This window comes from Canis lupus, chromosome 7, assembly GCF_048164855.1.
Source record: "Canis lupus baileyi chromosome 7, mCanLup2.hap1, whole genome shotgun sequence".
Classification (NCBI taxonomy): domain Eukaryota; kingdom Metazoa; phylum Chordata; class Mammalia; order Carnivora; family Canidae; genus Canis; species Canis lupus.
Window position 1 is genome coordinate 2,222,029 of NC_132844.1, and position 21,229 is coordinate 2,243,257.

Genomic DNA, 21,229 nt, shown 5'->3' on the forward strand with positions numbered 1-21,229 from the left:
ACACGAAAATCGTGACCATCACAGCGGTTCTCAAATTATAACATGTGTGAGACTCACATGGAGGAGGAAAGGGTCTGTAAAATTCTCTTAATTCCTGGGCACATTTCACAGAGGGTTAGAATCCCTGCATCTCGGATGTGACCCAGCAATCTGCGTTTTTATTTCCTCACCCCTAGCTGCTCCTGATGGAGGTGGGTCTTGGGCCTTTGAGAAACACTGAAGCTGGCATTCAAAACAATACACTTCTGATTTTCAAACTTTATATTAAATGGGAGTTTCCGTTGTTTGTTTCCTTCAGCTACAAGAATAAATAAGGAGGCACGTTTAGCAGCGAGGTGCTAAATTAGTGCTCCTTTTTTGACCCCCTCCCCAAGTTGAATTGTTAGTTCTCTTCGATACTCCTTTTTCAAGTTCAGTATGATGGACTAAATCCAGGGGTCCCTGTCTTGCTTTCAGAGTGAATATGCACTCATCGCTGTCTTTAGCTGGTTCTCTTTTCTCTGTAATGTTTTAATTTATTCAGATGTTTATGCTTATTGGATGAATTCTAAGAACTATCTAAGAAGATAGAAATAATGAGTTATTCCCAGGGTCGGCTAAGCATTTCTTCATTTTTGAAGGTTTTTGGTTTTTTTTTTTTTCTCTTCATTTGGAAAACTCAGGGTTAGGTTTTCAAAAGAACAGATCTGCTTAACACATCATTAGCTACTCATTGTCCTTTGCGGATAAAAACTTCTAAATCATGTGATATCTTTATAACAGGTTGCACGTACATTTATTGAATATCCCTTTATTTCTTTATCTCATTTAGCAATTTCATCTTTATTATGTGCAATTTTAAGTTTATGAAAAGTTTGCTTTTTTTGCTCCAGGGATGAAAGTGATTAGTAGAGGCATATTCACACTGAAATTGTGATGGTTCTTTAAAGGTACAACATGATACTATTTCATAGTGAAGAGCGAAGTTCTTAATTAAAAGCCTTTGAATTTCAGGCTTATAGATGTTTTTTCTCAGTCAGCCTTTGTGTGCACATGTTCATATTCTAAGGAGTTTCTTGTCAATAAAATATCAAATGGCAAAAATAAACCCTTAATCAAAAGGAAAAAAGAGTATATCCCCATGGCGGCAATTAGCTACACATATTAGTTATTCGTATTACACAGAGAAAACGAATATAGATATGCATGAAAGAAGATAGCACTTTTTCCAAGTAATCTAAAGATTTACAGAATTAGATTAACTATAATAATGAATTTTCACATGCATTTGTTGTCAGTATTATTCTCAATAGGCCATGCTCTCACTGCCACAGCTGATGATAAAATCCTAAAATTTGTAGTACCCAAATGATAAAATCCTCAAATAGATACTATACAAGTTTATGGTTCAAAGACATTCTCAAGGAAGACTTAATATAAATCTTCTGTAATATTTTTATTTCAGAGAAACATAGAAACTACTCCTCTGCTTTTTCTTATTTTTCTTTTCCTATTTCCTCTGCAGAGGAGCAGGTGGAGAGAAAACGAAATAGTGTCCTCAAGTGGGTCACGTTCATTATCACTGGCATATTTGTCTTAAGTTGTGACTCCCTAAAGAAAACTTACCGTGTGGTTTCAGGGAACCTGAGTGAGATAGCCTCCACACTCAGGAAGCAAAATACACAACAAAAGAATAAATTACATAAACTTTATTAAAGCACAGAAGAATGAAGTTTTAGAGCAGAAGATGAACCATTAAGATCTCCTAGTCTGGTCCCTTCATATATAATGGCATTTTTTTCTCTCCCAAACTTGCTGTATAAAAGGCTAATACAAAGAGCAGTCAACATCAGTCTGGCGAGGTGTGACTTTTTGAAAAGAGAAACTAAGCAGATGTTTTTCAATAATGATTTCTTGGGTGAGGCAGTGTAGGAGGAAATTTTCATCCAAGATGAAAGTTGAGGAAGTGAAGAGAATACCTGAGCACTTATGAATGTAATTGAAATTAAAACCATTACTTATTTTAGTTATCAGTAAATAACCTTTCATGTCATTAATCTAAAAATGAAAACAGACCAATTTAGGTCTACTTCAGGTTTGGTCAGCTTTATATGGAAATCTGATCTTGAAGGAGAAAAAAGAGCTAAAGGTCAGATACAGCTTTAGAACAGTAGAGCCATCTGGGATCATTTTGTACAGGAGAAAGGAGATTTAACTGTGTAAGAGTCTCTGGAGAGTGGGAGTGTTCTTATGAAACTGTATAATAATGATATTTGTGAGATACCCAAAGAGATGAAAATGTGTTTATTATTCTTAATTTAAGAAGGTGGAAAGTCACTAAAATTTATGTAGTAAAAGTATAATTATTAATGTGAGTGAAATGCCCATTATACACTGAACATGAAAACAACAAGTGGGATCCCCGGGTGGCTTAGTGGTTGAGCGCCTGCCTTCCGCCCAGGGCATGATCCTGGAGTCCCGGGATTGAGTCCCACGTCGGGCTCCCTACATGGAGCCTGCTTCTCCCTCTGCCTGTGTCTCTGCCTCTCTCTGTGTATCTCTCATGAATAAATAAATGAAATCTTAAAAAAAAAAAAAAGGAAAGAAAAGAAAACAAGTTACAGAGCATATTAGGATGTGGTCCTATTTTTATTAAAAAGACAACAGGTGAGTAGGAAGAAAGTTGAAATGATATGCATCAAAATACAATTAATGGTCATGTTCCACTGATAAATTATGGTTATTATTGCTTCTCGGGGTATGTAAAACTTTTTCTAAAATATGTATTATTAATGTAATTTGAAAATATTCTTTAAGGGCTGGGAAAACACTCAGTTTTCTGGGAAACTTACTTTTATAGAACTATAGGGTAGTCCTGATAATGTTTGTTTAAAATAATCTTAAAGTAAAACTCTTGCATCTTGTAGTATTTTTTTCTAAGGATTTTATTTATTTATCCATGAGAAACACAGAGAGATGCAGAACGAGAAGCAGAGACACAGGCAGAGGGAGAAGCAGGCTCCATGCAGGGAGCCCAACATGGGACTCGATCCCGGGACCCCGGGGTCACGCCCTGGGCTGAAGGCGGCGCTAAACTATTGAGCCACCCGGGCTGCCTGCATCTTATAGTATTAAACTGATTTAGATATAAGAACAGTATTTCCAGTTAGATCAAAATGATTTTTAGATATGACTCTTTGTTAGTAGATATTGCAATACACGAAAAATTTTCAAGTTTCCTCTCCATTAAATACTGATAATTTCAAATTATGACAATTACTTCCTTAGAAATATCCTTTACTTCTTGTATCAGATAATTCCAACGTGCTTTCAAGAATTTTCTAACTATAATCGTTTGCTCCATTTGGAGGATAATTTTATATGTTTGGTTACATTAGTGTTAATACATCTTTGTTCTTTAAATCTCCAGTGTAACATACGGTTAGTCTCACCATTATTACTACCAGCTGCGGTTGGCCTATGATTTTGTTCATTCTGTCTGAATCCAAAGTAATTAGCTCTTTAGTTTAATGACAATATTTGTTAATGGGTTTTTGGGGCCAAATTCTGCTGTTCGAGAGTGGGTGGTGTATTTGAAGATAGAATCTGGCCCTTATGTTTTAAGCATAAGCTGTGTAATTTGATTTCAAAATGATGGTTTAGAGAGTTTAGGGTAGGAAGACAAAATCTACATTTATCTGAAGTTTCTCAGTTTCAAGAAACAGAAAATGAAAGTGACAATTTATGTAAATGAACAGCAAACCCTCTGAAGATTCTCTAATACAGCTATGCTCTGTACATAGTTGGAATGAAAAATGAAATCATAATTTTCAAGCAGCCATTAGGTAGATTTTCTTACGTCGTGGGGCATACATTGAGTCCTTTAAGTGCCATGAAACACTTTTGATCATTGTATTTTTTCATTGGTATTTTTTTATTGAGATGTAATTGACATATAACATAATGTAAATTTAAGGTATACAGCGTGATGATTTGATATACATATATATTGCAAAATGATTACCAAAATAAGGTTGGCTAACATACCCATCAGCTCACATAAGAGAGCAGATGTTCAATGTTCTCACCACACGCAAAAATTGATCATCGTACATTTGAAGGACTCAGTGAAATGAAACGAACCTTTGCCAGGGGATCTCTGGGGTTCGAGGTCAGACTCAGCTTCCTGGTGATGGCGTGCGCTTGGTGAGCTCTCCGTAGCTTTCCTTGGGCTTCAGTTTCTTCATGCTAAAGTAAGGCCTTTGCAGCAGATGATCCCAGTAGCCCCTCCAGCTCTGACATGATTACTCTTAACTTGCTTTAAAATGGCAATATGGGGGATCCCTGGGTGGCTCAGCGGTTTAGCGCCTGCCTTTGGCCCAGGGTGGGATCCTGGAGTCCCGGGATCGAGTCCCGCGTCGGGCTCCCGGCATGGAGCCTGCTTCTCTCTCCTCCTGTGTCTCTGCCTCTCTCTCTCTCTCTCTCTCTCTCTCTCTGTCTCTCTATGTCTATCACAAATAAATAAATCTTTAAAAAAAAATAAAATGGCAATATGGAGAAGGGAGATGCAATCTGTTACTGAGTAGCAAATCATTAAGTCTACTCAAAGACTTTTTGGAGACATTTTGATTTTGGCCTTAAGAATCCTCCTTCCTTGACTTAGTACTTTTAGCCTAGATTGGGGGTTTATGTGGAAGGGTCTATAGGCAGCTCCATTGGAAGTTTTCAAGGAGACCAATTTTGGAAAAAGCTACAAGAAGAAACAAAGGCCACCTAGGAACTTGAGATCTCTAACAGTGCAGTAAGATGCCTTGGGAGGTCATGAATTCACGGTCACCTTAGGAAAGAAAGTGAGTCCCAATGGTCCCAAAGGCAGACCGTCCATCTGGCTTTCAGAGTATAAAAGCAAGAACCAAATATTCTGAGCATAGAGGAACTCGGGAAATGCTGTTATTAGTGAGCCCTCCTGGGGGCCACCATTGGAGCACGGAGTCCACCAAACCAAGAGGTGAATACGGCAATGACTGCGGAAGAACTGCTCGCGAGCTTTGAACCTATTTAACCCTAAAACTAAACCTGAAATATATATGCAGGTGAGGGTGACAGAGCAGACGAGTGTAACATTTTATAGAACTAAAGCAACCAATAAAAATCAGGAGGACACAACAGGAATAAGTTGGTGCATATACTAAATTGGCTTATAGCTTTATTCTCAATATCTAGGATCAGTGGATATCCTTTAAACCTAACAAATCAAGTTACAGAAGTATTTAAGAGTAGGAAAAAAAAAAGACATTAAGAAAGTCATGCTGTTGTCCAACATTGGGTCACAAAGAATGGGGAAGAGAAAGAAGAAAGAATTGCTTTTTTCTATACTCATCATAGGGAATCATAAATATTCCAAAGATATAAAAGATCAAGGTTATTACATGAAGTTACCAACTTCATATGTATGTTATTACGTGAACTTACAAATTAGTTATAAATTAGAAGAAAATATACATCCTGTTGAATATGCTTAAGAAGCTATATATAAATATTAAGGCAAACTGACCATATAATGATTTTTAAAACCTTTAACAGAAAAAATATTGTGAAAAAAATATCCATTTCATATTAATGAAAATACATTTTTTTCTTTAAGAGAAATTATTTTAAATTAGATTACAGTGCAGAACCAAGTTCTAAACTTGCATACAAGGATAGGTCCAACACAAAATTATTTAAAAATTTGAAAATGAAAGGGTGGGCAAATACAATTTAAAGAAATTAGGAGTTAGAATCTTAATATCAGAAAAGGTGAAATTTAGGGGCGCCCCTGGCCAGGTCAGTCGGTGGAGCATGTGACTGTTCATCTTGGGGTTGTGGGTTGAAGCCCCATGTTGGTTGTAGAGATTACTTGAAAATAAAATCTTAAAAAAATTAAAATAAAAAAAAAGAGTAAAGGTGAAATTTAGGGCCAAAAAGCATTGACTAAGATGAGAGAGGAACTTTGTAGTGAATGCCCAATAATGAGGTATACAATCATAAATAAATAATAGTTTTAAGGGCTACTAAAGGAGTTTGTTCAGCAAATAAACCTAACTCCTAAAAAATATCCCACAAATCATCCACGTTTTAGGCACTGGACTAAGTCCAAAAAGTCACCTGTTCTGTCATAAAGCCAAACACTTATGCTGAAATTTACTTTCAAGAGAAAATATTTCTGTATCAAAAACAAAACCACCTATTAATCAAAAATTAAGTACTTAACTAACGGCAATAATTTTTTTTTTCATTATCAGCAAAAAGGATTTCCCAGTTGCTTGTCTTTGGGAAACCAACAAACCATAGCTTCCACTAAGACTGGAAAGTGTGTACATTAAACTTACTCGACTTAAAGAAAAGTGGCCCGGTCAGCCTTCCCCCACCCCAACAGGTATTCTTAACAGCAGGATATAATTTCAGAGTTTTTGCGGTCAGGAGGTTTCCACTGAGCAAAAATTTTCATTCGATTTAGGAATGCAGATTATAACAGTTCCCCATCCTCCTCGCAGCGGGTTTCCTGCTCTTATTTTGCCGACTCCTGAGTTCAGAAGTAACTTCACTTCCAGGTTAACACCTCCTCCAAACATAGTCCCAGCAACTCCACTGGGTTTTCATGCAAAGCCGCTTGGCCTCACAAGTGAAATGGAATACAGTTGAGTAGCTTTTCTAATGTAATACCTATTTATAATAAATGCAAAGTGGTTAGTGATGGCAAACTTTGTAGAGCATGAAAAATCATGAGGGAGAAAAGCTTATTTTCTTCTGACCTAAAATTGTGAAGAAACGTCATATATGCTAGCAGGTGACACTCGTATTAAAATAAAAAGGGAAAAATATTCAAAAATAAAATAATACATCGGCCTTTGTGATCTATTACCTCAGCAGAAAGAAATGTAAATGAAACGATCATATTTCAGAATAGCGTTTTATTCCTAGATAGCAGAGTTTTTTCTAATTTACATAAATTTTCTCCGGCCTAATTTCTTTCTCTCCTACTGGGCCTCAACCATGTGAAGCCAAAACTTCCTTACATTTGTTTGAGAAAGTAAAGATTGCTCAAAGCTCCTCTTTTGCCTGCTGATATTAGAATACCTACGTCTGTAATAAATGCAAGTTGAACTACGGAAACCGCCCATTACCGAGGTTATTGGTTTCATCCTTTGAATAAGAAAATTCTAGATGGCAGTTTCATCAAGTCGGCTAAAATCAAATAGATGAGATGAGTGTCAGAGCCAGTATTTTACAACCACAGACTCTTCTATCTCCGTGCTCGCGCTCAGGTAATTCACTCTGCCCGTCTACGCATTGCTCTTCTTCCGCAAGGTCTACGCGCACCAGGCCGTGACAACTACGTTTCCATCGCGCCTGGTCAGCACTGCCAAGTTTGATGATTGATTTTTATGACAAGGGACGTAAACGTCTAGCCAGGCCCAGTATGAACTTCATAAACTATACTGGCTTGAAATGTTATTTGGGTTTTTTTATACGTAGTCCTAAGAGTCCAGCTGAGACTCAAGAGCCATAGCTGCGCATGTTATAACCCAACGCGAACGTCATTTCTTCCTTCACTCAGCAAGTGTTGGGTCAGTGAGTCTCCGTGCCAGGCTGCGCTAGGACTTGAGATGCATGAGTGAGCAAAGCGTGGCATTTGAAGGGGGGGAACAGGGATCCCTGGGTGGCGCAGCGGTTTGGCGCCTGCCTTTGGCCCGGGGCACGATCTTGGAGACCCGGGATTGAATCCCACGTCGGGCTCCCAGCATGGAGCTTGCTTCTCCCTCTGCCTGTGTCTCTGCCTCTCTGTCTCTCTCTGTGTGACTATCATGAATAAATAAATAAAATTTAAAAAAAAAATGAAGGGGGGAACATGCAGACGAGAAACCCGAATCCTAACGAGCGAGTTCTATAACAGTAGAGACCCCAAAGGAGAGAAGCCAGTAAGCAAGACGGGCAGGGGGCAGGAGGGTAGGGGGGCAGGGGGCAGGGACAGGGCAGGATGCAGGCCCGTGGGCTCCCGGCCGCGCTGCTCTTCCCACACGCGGCTTTCTGTGTCCGGCCGACTCACAACCAGAGTATGTGGTTGGGCGTGGAAGGGAGCATCATTGCTAAAGGACTTTCCCAGATGTTCCAGTGTCCGTGCCCGGCTTCGTCGCCGACCTTCTCACGTGGGATCTCTACCTGGGGGGTTACCCGAACCAAAGCCGCCCACCTCGCGGGCTGCCTACGTCTGAGCCTTCGAGTGCTTTGCGCGCTTTCGTTCTAGGGGATCTTCATTAACAGACGCTCCCCAGGGAATGCGGTGGGATTTCCCAAGGGCTCAAACAGTGAAGAATAAATAATGGCGTTGAATTTGGACTTTTTATCTTCTGTCCTTAGAGTTTATCATTTATGGAGTAATTTTAAGTGACGGCATCAGCTGTGACCACAGTCCTTGTCCGTGATGTTAAGCAATCCCACATGACTTCAGAAAGATCCAAACATCACGTGAGAATATATTAGCTTTTAGAACGAATCTGGATTTTGAAGGTGCCTAGTTATGGCCACTTGAGGTGGGACTCTGACCTGATTCTCAGAAAAACGAGGATGGAACCCTAAATTTGAGTACGTATTTAAAAAAGAAGGAACCCATAGTCAGTTTTAATGTATTCATACTGTGATGTCACTTTAAGAATTATTTTCTTTCTTTTTTTTTTAAAAAAAAAGAGTCATTTTCCCTTGGATCCTCAAGTACTACCGGTGCTAAGTACCAGTGCTCTAGCATCACAGCCTGTTTGAGCTGGAAGTCATCCCAGAAATGGTGTTCCAACTGCTTATATTTTGCAGGTGTGAAAACGGAGTCCCAGAGAGGGTACTTAATTTGTGCAGGTTAGACGGCGTGTGCAGATCCAGGAAGCCAGTTAGTGGTAGGACTGGGACAGGAATCCATTCTTTAATATCCCAGTCGAGTGTGTTTCCGGGTACATCACTCTACCCGAGATTTTTCCAGTGCTTCTTATGAAAATAATGTTAGCTTTAAAATGAGAAACATTGACCGACCCTACCTTTGAATTCCGCAAAGTCATCTTCCCCAGTGAGTGTGTCTGAGCTCCCGGAATGGCCTGCCTCACTTGATGACCACTGTAGCCCCACCAGAAATGACAAAAAAAAAAAAAAAAAAAGAAAGAAAGAAAAGAAATCGAGAATAATCGTTTGAGAGGTTTTTTTTTCTTTGAAAAATAAATGAAATTATTCACGAAGCCCTGAACTTACTTACCTATATTCGTCAGCCTATAGAGCACAAATGAAATACGACTGCATTATGTTCCCATGAATCGTGGAAGGAGAAAGTTAAAAATAGTAAAATGCTGAGTTTAGAAAACAGCATAAGTAGCATCTGGGCCCTGCGTCCCTTGGCGTCCCTAGGAAATGATACAGAGTCATGTGAGAACTCTCTGAACCCTCAGAAGGGAAAATTATGCAACCCATTGGAAAATAACTTCAGTAGATTTAATAGAGTAGAGAGGAAATATATTCAAAACACAACCAAAAGCATAAAAAAAAAAATTCTGTCTGCCAAGCCCAGGGAGTTTCATATGCCAAAAAAAAAGAAAAAAAATTTTTTTGTAAACAATTAAAGCAGTATCAATTAATTTTCTAAGACAGATTCTAGTTTAAGCATTATGATGCATCTTACAACGTTCTGCGTTTGGTCCTCACAAATGGATTCTAAATTTGCTTGAAATGAAAGATAGAACCGTGGCTTTAAATAGTGACAAAATTGAGGTTTCTCACGGCACAGGATAGAGTTTTCGTACGTACTTCTAGGCATCTCATTTATTCCACCGATATAATTTAAATGTAAAGTAAATTATAAAGTATGTGCAGCAGTAGGTACACGGCTCTAAATGATTGATGATGATGATTATGGAAAACAGCTGTAAATACCCACGGTCCGGCCGACGTAATGAGTACTTTGTGAACTTACCAAGGTTCTGATGGTTTTTGTCTGATAGTGAATGAAGTTCACAGTACAGGTTCCCAGTTTTTACTTGTTACTGGACACTTGTGAATCTCGTAGGACCAGGAGGCTAAAAACTGTATCTTCTATGTGCTCCGGTATCTACAACACCCTTCGGTTAAAGTCTTTTATAATAAGTAAACCTAATGGAAAATTACAATTTAAAACTACATCTGGTTCTTGTTAATGCGGTGGCTAATTATCAGCATTCAAACATTAGGCGTTTTAGACTAATTGTTTATTATTTTCAACAATAACAGGAAAGGATATTTAGGAAAATACAAAGCTAATATTTTTCAGATTACCAATGAGGGAGGAAACTGTGAAAATAACTGATTTATGCTTATTTGTGATTGATTGAATTCATTTTGTCTGAAGCCCTTAGTGATGTCCTCGGAAATTTCTATCCCTTTTTTTTTTCTCCTCTCCCCCTCTTCCATGAATATGTATGTGATTTAGAAGGCACCACATTTTTTGCATATTCTTTTCCCAAAGGAACATTTTTTTTCCCCGTTTTTTAATCACTTCATAGATGAATTGTTCTCTGATAACCAAGGGAATTAGTGGGCCAGACTACTCTTCTATGTAAACCTAGGTGATCAGAGGGTCTTAGTTTGCCTCTCGAGCTGAACAAAATTGAATATACCTTTGCTTTTCATTGTCTTCTCACACATTATGTAAATTGGTAAAAAATAAAGTAATGTGATTGAAAGTAGGGTTTGACAGACAGTATCATGTAATATAATATCCAGATACTTATAAGCTGGAAATGGCGCCTCGAGGCACCACATTTATTGTGAATGAGGGTTTGCATTTACACACTTTTGTCTAGAGTTCAGACTTGCATAATAAATCGATTACCGTGGAAACTAGAATTGCTTTCAAAAGGGTCACAAAGAAACACCAAATGCAGTTTCCTCCCGCAAAGAGCTTTCAGTCTATCCGGGGAAGTAGAGCACAGAGGCATGAGAAGGAAATCCGATTACACAGAGTCAGTAATAAATAGGAATTCTGTACGGATGGACGTGGCCATGAAGAAAAATTCCCTTTCTGTATTTCGTATGTGAATAGTTCATAATAGTTTGGTGCAAAAGCTCGCACCCAAAGTTGTATTCATGTACATTCCCCAGTAATTTGGAGGCAACAGAGGAGAGTGGGGTGGTTCATCCTCAGCAGGGGGCAAATACTACCACCTTGCTCTCGACCTCATCAGGGCCTCACGCCTCCCGTTTCTCCAGAACTGTCTGTGCAAATTCCAGCCCATCAGGAGATGCCATCATCCTTTCGGAAGCTCGGGCTTGCCCGGGAGGCCCCGCACCCTCTCACCCGGCCTTCCCTCCTTTCCAGAAGCATCAACATTCTCAACGCTTAGGTTCTGAGTATTGTTTATTTTTTCCAAAGAGAATTATTCAAACCCGTAAATACTTAAGTAAATGTCAAGGACATTTGTCACTGAGCCTGGAACTGCTTACGTATTCAGGTAACAAGATGAAAGTTCTTTCTTACTTTGTCGTGCACCTTGGCACTGAGAAACATCTCATTTTCACGGGGGGCGAGGAGGGGAGGGGGCCCGTAGCATCGGGGCTCGTGGAATAGCCTGTATAGAGCGGCGACTGGGGATGCGACCTGCAGCCAGGCCCTGTCCCTGGGATCCGGGTTCAGCCACTCCCTGGTGGGCCTAGGACACCGCCACCTGCCGGTGTCGGTCTCCTGGTTGCCAGACGCCGCTGAGCACGCGGGGCCTCGGCTGCAGGAGAGGAGGCCTGGAGAGAAGGGCAGGGCCAGGCCAGGCTCCTGCCCGCGGCTTCCGTGTCACAGGGATGAGACCTGGTCACGCGGCGGCTGGCGCCCTGACCGCCCCTTGGTCTTCCTCGGCCCCATGAGCCCGGGAGTGAGGAAACCGTAAATGCGAGCCTTTGTGTCACTGTGCGGCTGGGTGCGTGCCCTGCTCGTGTGGGCCAGCGCCTGGGGACTGGGAGACGCGTCCTTCCGCAGGCGTCTGCGCCTCTGGAGCTGGGCCTCAGTGGCGACGTGGTGACCGTCATCATGGCCACACCACGGGGCTGGGCGCTGCGCAGGTCTCTGAGTCCAAAGGAACCCGCCCACCAAGGTGCCTCGTCCATGTGGTGCCTCCAACCACCTGTGCGCGTGTTGTGGCGGAGCAGGTGTGCGGCAGGGGGCGGAGCAGGTGTGCAGCAGGGGGCGGAGCAGGTGTGTGGATAGGGGGCGGAGCAGGTGTGCGGGCAGGGGCTGGAGCAGGTGTGCAGCAGGGGGCGGTGCAGGTGTGCAGGCAGCAGGCGGCCAGCAGGCATTGTCCCTGCACATGGCAGCAGCTGGAAAGCACGAGTGCCACCGCCACCCGGCGACCCTGGGGAGTGCTTTGGGAAGTGGAGGCTGCCATGGGCTGCAGGGAAGGACCATGCGGCCCCGGCCCAACCTGCACCTGCCTCTGCCCCCACTCCCCTGTCCTGCACCTGCCTTCCCCCACCCCAGCCCCACGCCCCACCCCCCAGCCCTGCACCTGCCCCCGCCCCCGGCCCCTGCCCACCAGTGGCACTGCTCGAGGACCCCTGGGCCTCACCATCTCCCTCCAGCTGGAAAGGGGCAGGCTTCCCATTCTCAGACCCTGGAACCCCGGAACCCCGGAATGAGTGCCTTGTGCACGCTGCACGTTCTTTTCTTCCCTTTTTCTTTCTTTTCTCTTTCTTTTTAATGGAGGCTGTTTCTTTCCTCTGTTTCTGGATTCTGCTGAAGATTCTCTGGGTCGCACCGCGGCATCCATCCAGAAGGGCCTGCGGGACGGACCTGCCTTTGTGCACCGTGGGGCGCGCTGCCAGTTCGGTGTCCGTGGGCAGGTGGGGACCGGAGAGGCTGTCCCACCCGGAGCTGCGCCGATAAGCCGATCTAGCCCAGCAGGGATGGCAGGTGTCGGGGGGAGGGCCTCCCCGTCGGTGGCCCTGGAGGTGCGCACCTGTGGGACACAAGCCCAGCTGCACAGCCGTGACCGTGCAGGGCACGCCCGGGTCACCGACCCCGGGGTCCCGCCAGGGCACCCAGCTTTATTTGCTGACCTAGCAGAAGGTGATTTATTAATGAGTTCTTCACACTCTATTAAGCCCAATGTCCAGACCCCTCCGTGGGACCCTGCAAGGCCTGTTTCCCCCTCGCCGATGGGACGGTGCTGCAGTCAAAACCCAACAGACAGAGGCTCAGCTCCTCTTGCCCCGTCACGTGTTATTTCTGAACCTTCGTGAAAGATCTGAAGCGAATGCAGGGGAGAAGCGAACTGAAGCTACTTGTCCTACTTGACTCCCTTCAAACAAGGCAGAGCTCCTGTGGCCCAGGAGCCGGGGGAGTGGGGACGACTCCTTGGCAAGCCGGAGCTCCCAGGTGCAGCGGGGGACGCCCCTGTCCAGTCTCTACAGCAAGAGCGAGGAGGTAGGGGTCGGGCAGATGGGACCATCGTCGCGGTTAGCAACACAGTGGAATATCTCAGCGCGTCTGAGGCCCAGGGAGCGGGCTCGATTCTCGACTCAGGAGGAGCCGCTGCCGTGACCAAGGACGACAGCCAGGGGGTAGGACAGTGGACAACAGGCACGGCCCTGTCGGCTGAGCTTTGTCCTGGTTTCAGGGACGAGCGGTCTCGGTGGAGCCCGGTGGGTTACGGTATCGGGGAACCCGGGCAACCGGAGACAGTAAAGAGGAGGCGAGGGATCCCTGGGTGGCGCAGCGGTTTGGCGCCTGCCTTTGGCCCAGGGCGCGATCCTGGAGACCCGGGATCGAATCCCACGTCGGGCTCCCTGCATGGAGCCTGCTTCTCCCTCTGCCTGTGTCTCTGCCTCTCTCTCTCTCTCTCTGTGACTATCATAAATAAATAAAAATTAAAAAAAAAAAAAAAAAAGGAGGCGAGTTCTGGCGTCATGGTTGGGGCTTCGGGACATACCGTCCGCACCTGCAGGGGTAGCCAGCGAAGGAGCCGGCTGAGGCTCAGGGTCCCAGGCACGAGGACTGCAGTTCCTCCGTCCTGCGTCTCTTCACAGAAAGCTACGGGACAGAGAGGCAGGTGTTCCGAGAGGTAGGAGCAGTTCTTGAGCCCCGTGATGTGTGCGCGGTGCACGGGACAGTGAGGTCTCTGTGTTCAGTGAGATGCGACAACTGTTGTGCTGGACGCGGAGACCGAGGCCGCAGCTGCCCCTCCTGCCGGCCGCCAGGTGCCCTTGTGCCGCGATTAGTGCCAGCGATCTCTGCAGAAAACGGGCCCAGGTACGGGCTCTGCAAAGAGAGTTCTGCGTCTTAAGATCTTGCAGTCTGGTCCTCCAGCGTCTGTCGTGACTTGCAGTTCCCAGAGCCCACAGCCATCTAGTCCTGTAGATGGTCACTGTCCTTTCCGGTCGTTTCCGACATGTACTTGGGTCGTGATTATTGAGCTCTTACCATGTGCTCCTGGGGACAAACACAGGTCTCAGTGACACGTCCTTTTTCAGGGAAGCTCGAGGCAGAGTGAGGAGACCCCCGTGTATGAGTGTGATGACATTGGACGGTGAAAAGTTGTCCGGGTCACGAAGGGTCAGACCAGGCTGAAGAAGGGTCACAGTTTGGAGGAAGCGAGGGAGGCCTGGCAAGTCGGTGCAATGTGGGGTCCTCAGTCGGCTGCTGGGCCAGAAAAATGTACGTCCCTGGAAAAACCGGTGACATCCAAGGAAACCCGAGGGTTTGATCATCACCTATTGCAGCAGTGTCAGGTCCTCTGTTTCGCCTGCATGGTTAATGCGGGAGAGTCACATTGGGGGAATCTGATTAAAGGATATAATGGGAAGTCGCACAATGGGAAGTGGCAGCTTTTCTGTAATCCCGAATTCATTTACACTTAGGAGTTTAAGAACTGATACATCCTACAGGGCAGGTGCAGTGAATCCATCCAGAGGTTCTGAGGAGGAAAACAAATCACTTCCAGTTGGTAAGATAAAAGTTCATGAAGCGGGGCACCTGGACACCCAAGCGTAAGATAAGGACATTTCCCAGGGAAAGAAAACGGGGTGGGTCAAGGCATGAAGACAGGAAAAGAGAGGACTCTTCTGGGAAAGAGAAAAAACACAAAAAGGACGCACCACACCGCCTTAAGTGAAATGCAGAGCGTCGTGGCCTGTGAGGAAGGCTCCGGATTTAGTCCCAGGCAGGTGCGTGGAACGTGGACGGAGACCAGCAAGTAACGAGTGGCCCGAGTTCACCACGGGTGAAGGGAGGCTGCTGGGGGGGTGGTGGGCGGGGAGGTGGAGACCCATGGGGCAGTCATCAGGGTAAGACTGAGAGGTCTGCAGGCCGAGCTGGAGGTTTGGGCCGCCCGTCCCGCGCCGCAGGGTCCCCCGGTGCGAGGCTCAGCTCGGGCCCCGGGCGACTCCGGGTCCTTCCAGCTGCAGGGGCATCTGCCCCCGGGACACGTGGGGACAGGCACACAGAGGCGTATCCCAGTGGGGGTGTCACGGGCGGGGGAGGAGCTCCCGGGGAGGCCTGAGCCTGCAGGCGGCCGGAGTTAGAGACGCGAGGCCACAGACTAGGAGTGAGCGCCGCGGCCTGAACGTTCAGGCAATAAAGCCGGGTGAGAGGTCTCCGATGGAATTGCGAGCGTAAACGCGTCGAAGCCAACCAGTCACCCACCGAAATGTTGAATACTTCTCGGAATTAGGTGTGAACGCATTTTAGGGGCCTGTCGATAGGAACTCCTAAACCGCCGCTGCCGCTTTTGGTTTTCCCACCGGGACCTCCTGCGCGCGAGGTGGGGACAGGTCAGCGGGGAGCTTGCTGCTCTGGTCGGTCAGTGGGGAAAGGGCACCAGGACGGCAACCTGCCCGCGTACCCGCCCCCCCGGCCCCGCGTGTCCTAACCCAGTGCCGGCGGCTCCCCCCAGGGAAGACCCAGCTGCAGTTTGGCCCGTGACGACGGCCTGGCCGCAGGCCGGTCCTGGTCTCGGTGGAAGCAGCTCTGTGGCTCCCGGAGGGGCACCTCCCACCAGCCGGGGGTGCAGCTAACTCGTGCCGAGCCCCAGGCAAGCCAACCGCGTACCCGTTTGCAACCCGGGCCTCCCGACCAGTGTGAGCTGGGATCCGCGGGAGGCCGGAGTCTGGCTGCCCGTTCCCACGTCACATCGCCCCGCTGTGGCCTCGGGTCTTCCTAACATCCCCCCTTAAGGCGGCGCAGCGATGCCGGGGACAGAGCCCGGGGTGCATGGGTCATGGGAAGGAATTTTTTTCTCCCCTTCATTATGTTTTTTTTTTTTTTTTAAGATTTTATTTATTCATAGAGACACGGAGAGAGAGGCAGAGACACAGGCAGAGGGAGAAGCAGGCTCCCTGCAGGAAGCCTGACGCGGGACTCGATCCCAGGACCCTGGGGTCACGCAGCACTAAACTGCTGAGCCACCCGGGCTGCCCCTCGTTATGTTTTAGACCTTAGCAATCCCCTGATCTGGCAACAATTCCAAGGCCTCCGAGCACTCCGGGCCTGTTTGGGATCCTATCTGATTCTCCGAGCTTCGTCCGTTGCCCCGAGTATTTCCTGTAGCACCGCAGACTCCTAAATGGAAATGACTTCTTGGCCCTTCTGTGCGATCCAGAAATGAAAGCTGGATTTCCTCCCCGACATACAAAAAGTTAACCACTCGTTCTGGTGAGTGAAATCTTCATCTTCATGGAATGTGACATGATATTAAGAAATAGAGGCAGCCCCGGGGGCTCAGCTGTTGCGCCGCCTTTGGCCCTGGGGTGTGATGCTGGGGTCCCGGGATCGACCCCATCGGGCTCCCTGCATGGAGCCTGCTTCTCCCCCTGCCTGTGTCTCTGCCTTTCTCTCTCTCTCATGAATAAATAAATTAAATCTTTAAAAAAAAGAAATAAATATATTCATAAGACTCGTAAAAAAACTTTCTGAAGTTAACAGAGAGGAAACTTACTTAGGGACCACATGAAATGTCTGTAAGATTTATCTTTAATTCTACTCCGGTGAAAGCACTTCTGGAATGGGCCTTCGGGACCCGTGGCATCCGGGAAAGCAAATTCGCAGAGGACGTGAGAAACTGAGGAGTAACTCACACGGTGGGAGCTAGAATCAGGGCTCAGAAAGGTCGGTATCGGCTACGACGCTGGGCCAAATCTGGGGAAATGAAATGAAATGGGAATAAATGCAACGTCCCATCTTCCAGGCAAAAGACAGACAGACGTGCGTTGGGAGGAACTTGGAAGAAACACACGTTTCTTTTGTAGCGTCCGTTTCATCGTTAACAGTATGACTTTGAGAGATGATGTCATTGCCCCCAAAACTCATATGACCTTAGATCCCGTTTATGATAAGAATATTCCCGGAGCAAAGAGGATGGCAGCCGCCCCCACCGTAGGTCGCGCTCACCCGCAGCCGTGGCCGAGGGAGCACAGGGCTCTGCACGGTGACCTCTAGCCGGACAGGGGCGTGTGTGGTGGGCGCCGTGGGAGGCCGAGGAGCACCCCGGAGGCGCTGGGGACGTTCAGGTGGGAGGGAGGGAGACGGGGGCGGGGAGGGGGTCCTGAAGGCTGCAGCCACCCGGGACCGCGGGCTAGAGGCAAGGACAGAAGGGGAGAGGAGGGCGGGAGACGCGGCGGTAGATCTGGCCCCGATTCAAGTGCCAGGTGTGCAACGGTGGCAGCCAAGAGGCGCGGCCTTGCAGACGCCCGAGCTGGCTCCCCGCCACGCCAGCGGCCTGGGCCTGGGCCACGACTCCTCTACCCCGGCCCACGACCTGAGTGACGTCGGGGGGGCCCGGGCCTCGCGGGGTAGGGGCCGTCTTGGGAGCACGGCGGGGGTCCCCCGGCCTCCTGGAGCCGCGCCACACGTGGGTGTGATGGGCGCGCGTGCCGTCCCCCCGTTGGTGTCGCCGCTCGGGCCCGGGCGCGGGGACATCGGCCGTCGGGTTCTCAGCAGCTGCGGCGGCGGCTAACATAAGCCGAAGTATCACAGATTCTTTTTTTTTATGCATTTTGTGGCGGTTCATTTAACGGAAGGTCCAAGACCACACCAGGCCTTGGCCTTCAGGCGCTGCCGTGAGATGTGGGGCCTGCCTAGGGGGGCGCACGGGAGCGGAGCCACGGAATCGCTCCCGCCACGCGGGACCAGCGTCGCCCATTTGAGTCTGCGGTCACTACCCGCAGTGGATATTTTATCTCAGCGGCTTACAACCTTTCCATTCTAGTCCATCGGGTCTTTACACAATACCGTCTTGCCATCTTGCCACCGATGATGCATCGATTTGACCCCCAAGGTCTTTGACGGAAAAATTAGGGACCACAAACGACCTGGGCACGATGTCAAAACTCCATGAGAATGACGGGTCCCGTGGACTTTAAAGAAAAGCCAAAAATTCTCTTTATGCTATTCCTTGAGAATTACCTGGCCAGGAGGAAACCCTTGAGCCTCCTGCCCCTGCTCCCCAACACAGTCACTCACCCCGTCCCCACTTGCTCTTCACCCCTTCCTTCTCCGCCTTCCTCCCTTTCTTTCCCTTTTCCCCTCCCGATGCCCAGGCAGTTACCCACGTTCTTCAGTGGGTATTTCTAACCAACTTTAATGCAAACTTGCACGCCAGTTCCTAGCATAAAGGATTTCAAAATAAAAATTGGAACAGGGACAAGTACTTTCCCTCTTCAGCTTAAGCAGCTTTCTTTTTTATTACAATGAAGTACTCAGAATTTGAATCCCAAAATTGTTTATTCTAGGACCACTTAGTGAGTTGGTGAAAAGAAAGACAATACTCAGTAGAAAAGCTGGGATGTACAGGGGGAGGAAATGTGGGAAGACGAAACAAAAGAGGAGAAAATTTGGGTCAGAAGAGAAAAATGCTCGAGAATCGTATACCGGGAACATGTTTTTAAAAAGAAAGTTGTGAAACAGAAGATAGACAGGGTTTTGTTTTGTTTTTTTTCTCCGTAATTTAAAAGGGAACTAGGAATGCATATTTGGTAAAGATTTAAAATACGTAATTAATAATTCTCGAAGCAAAACAGTGCCCAAATTTAGCATATATTTAAAAAAATAAAAACAAACCTGGCTTAATTGAATTGAATCGACTGCGGAGAATGTATGGCTTCACGGAAAGCGCAGGATGAAGGAAAGGATATTGTTCATATTTCCATTTGGCACTAAGGAAGTGACTCTGAAAGTCTGTACGGCCCGCGTGACCCCCTGCCCACAATTCCACGGTACTGCAACTGGGCTAATTGCTGGCCCTCGTGTGGGGTCGGCCCTTTCCTCCCCGTTTGCCCTTAGCTGGACCCATTGTATTCATTGCCCAGGAAGATTTATTGAGCGTAGGATAGGTCTATAACCCCCGTGTATGAGAATCGAACCTACAACCCAAGTCCACCTCTGATCCTTAAATACTGATGAAGTGAGTGGTGTCTTTTCCCATCATGAGTTACAGTTCACGAGCACTTTGCGTAAACCCTTATGAAGTAGTGAAAACAGGCATTACTGTCCCCTCCTCAAAATTAAAAAAGCTAAAGAGTGGAGAAGTGGGGAGAATTAAAAAAAAAAAAAAAAGAAACTTAACCCGGGGCCACTGAAGAAATCAAGGACGCCCAACTGGTTATTTCCTCCAAAGCAAAGCTAAGAAGCGTCTCTATGGCTTGTGTGGGAGTGTGGACTGATCAGATCCACGTCACCGGGGAACGGGGATGGGCTCTCGGGGGGTCGCGGGCCAGCCCCTGTACTGACACTCGCTCCGGTTCCAACAGCAGTAGGATTCTCACTGCCATCCCCCCCCCCCACCCAGAAGCATCTGGCCTGGGCCTTCTCCACCGTCGCAGAGATTGAACGATGCCATTGGCAGTTAGCCTTGAGGAGCGAGAGGTAATAATCGCTGGGAAAGTAACCGGCACCCGCAATGAGGAGATCTTCAGCCCTAAATGTGAGCAATGCCCCTGTCGAAAAGCACGTTTAGGGTTAATGACTAATAGCTATTAATATTTTTTAAAACTTGGCATCTGCCTTTGGCTCAGGTCATGATCCCGGGGGCCTGGGACCGAAACCCCACGTTGGGCTCCTTGCTCAGTGAGGAACCTGCTTCTCCCTCTCCCTGCCGCTCCCTCTGTCTGTGCACTCTCTCTCTCTGCCAAATAAATAAATAAATAAAAATATTTTAGAGAAAAAAAAAAAAACAACAACTTGGCAATACTAACCTAAAGTTGGTGATTATCAGAATTTATCAATTGACCAAGAGCCTGACCCGTGGGCAGCACTCAGAAGCTTCCTGCAAATGCATCTACAGCACTGAGGTTGCCCCAGTCTCCGGAAAGAACGTGTTCTCATCACGGCCTCGACAACGTAGGCTCGAGTTGGTCGGGTTTTCAGGTGCTGCGACTCCTTGCTGCGCAGAGTCAACCATTCCCTCTTCTGTCCGTCATGAGCTGTTTGGCTAACTCTGAGGTGTTGAGCGACCGACCCCTCCTTACGGATGGTATGTTTGGCCCCTGACTTCAGGGACCATCCGTACGTTGTGGTACAAAGACGGGTCATTCCTGCGGCCTGTCGGGAACGTAGGTATCTGCCCCGGCTCCCCTCGGGAGTTTCGTGGTACCGTCTAGCACAGCGGGGCTCCGCGGAGTGGACCGGGAAGCCGCAGCGCAGTCCTGTGCCATCGCTGGTGGAACTCGGGTACTCGACAGAGAACAGCACAGCGGGGGTAGCGACTACCGTGCAGCGCGGCGTGGGTGGTCCAGGGTGTTACCACCAAGAGGTTTCCTTTCCGCCCACTGGGAAGTGGGAACAGGTGACTTGGGTGAATGATGGGGTCTACTTTCCCTACCGCAGGGGCTGCCTACCAAAGCTGGTTTAAAAAAAGAAAACAGGGATCCCTGGGTGGCGCAGCGGTTTGGAGCCTGCCTTTGGCCCAGGGCGCGATCCTGAAGACTCGGGATCGAATCCCACATCAGGCTCCCGGTGCATGGAGCCTGCTTCTCCCTCTGCCTGTGTCTCTGCCTCTCTCTCTCTCTGTGACTATCATAGATAAATAAAAATTTAAAAAAATATTTAAAAAAAAAAAAAGAAAACAAAGGAGCCACTGGGTTCAAGTACTGCCTGACCTGGGCGGACCTCGGGCCTGGACTTCCTACTCCGAATGGTTGGCACGAAGCAGGGGGAGTGGGTTCCCTCCCCACCGCCGCCCTTGAGGACTCCCGCGAGGCCGCTCCAGTGCCGCCCTTTGTGTGG

General features: G+C 47.3%; 1 protein-coding gene across 7 annotated transcripts in view; it reads left to right on the forward strand.

Annotated features, from left to right (window-relative positions):
* Window positions 1-21,229, forward strand: part of HS3ST5 (heparan sulfate-glucosamine 3-sulfotransferase 5) — a 255,230-nt gene that overhangs the window by 101,233 nt on the left and 132,768 nt on the right. The window lies entirely within an intron of this gene.